The sequence below is a fragment of the Choloepus didactylus genome, chromosome 4 (assembly GCF_015220235.1).
Source record: "Choloepus didactylus isolate mChoDid1 chromosome 4, mChoDid1.pri, whole genome shotgun sequence".
NCBI lineage: Eukaryota > Metazoa > Chordata > Mammalia > Pilosa > Megalonychidae > Choloepus > Choloepus didactylus.
In genome coordinates this window covers 113,938,135-113,939,215 of record NC_051310.1, presented here as the reverse complement: position 1 = coordinate 113,939,215, position 1,081 = coordinate 113,938,135, and positions in this window count along the sequence as shown.

Genomic DNA, 1,081 nt, shown 5'->3' with positions numbered 1-1,081 from the left:
TTGAGGGCGGGGCTGGAGAGGAAGCCCAATGGGCGGGGCCGGTGGGTGGAGGCGTGGCCCCCTCTGTGTTGCAGCTAATGAAAGAACTCGCGGATACAAGGGTCTCCGTGATTTTTACTTCTTTTTTTTTGCACTCTTAGGCCAATCTCCAAAAAGAACTCTTTGGGGAACAAATAATTTGTGTTTTTAGACAATGAGATCTCATCTATTTAAGTAGTGCTGTGTCATTTTCTCAGTCATTATAAATAATATTTACTATTTTATTACGTGCCACGCATTTGACTCAATTTTTTTTTAATTCAACGTATTTTTACTTGCCTTTTTAAAGTTTTTCTTTTTATTGTGGCAACAAATACAACATAAAATTTCCCATTTTAACCACTTTCAAGTATACAATTCAGTGGTATCAGTTACAGTCACAATGATTGTCTAAGCATTTTATATCCATTGTTTCAGTTGATCCTCTTGTCAACCATCTGAGGTAGATATTCTTACAACTATTTTACTGAAGAGAACCTGAGGCTCAGTGACATTAAGGGACTTACCAGTATCTAAGATGCACACATGTAGTAAATAGCAGAGCAGGGGTGGGACACTTGTCCTTTAAGCTCCAAAGCCCTTTCTTCTAACCATTTGGTCTTCACAGCAAGCCTATGTAATAGGCAAGTTAACGTCCCATCTTACACCTGAAGTAACTGAGTCTCAGTGACTTGCCCATAGTCACTCTCATGCATAGAAAGCCCCTCTCTTGCCCTTACTCCTAGGTACCCTCACACACAGAGGGTTCAAAGTTTGGATACTGTAGAGGAGATTCCTAAGGAAAATGGGCACGGGAGTTTGTCCCCAGAAGACATTTGAGATCTTTAGTGCTAGGATTCTGTAGTCCCAAGGCTTGTGCAGTGGCTTTCTCCTTGAGTGTGGTGGCACATAATTGAAGTGGCCTTGACCGATTGAAGTGGCCTTGACCATAGAGAAAAGACCAAATTTGTTTCCAGTCTTACTCTCACCACCTTTTCCCCATCACACAAAAGTCTTAGTCCCAGTGACCCTGGGCCAGCCCTCTTTCCTAAATTATGAGCTC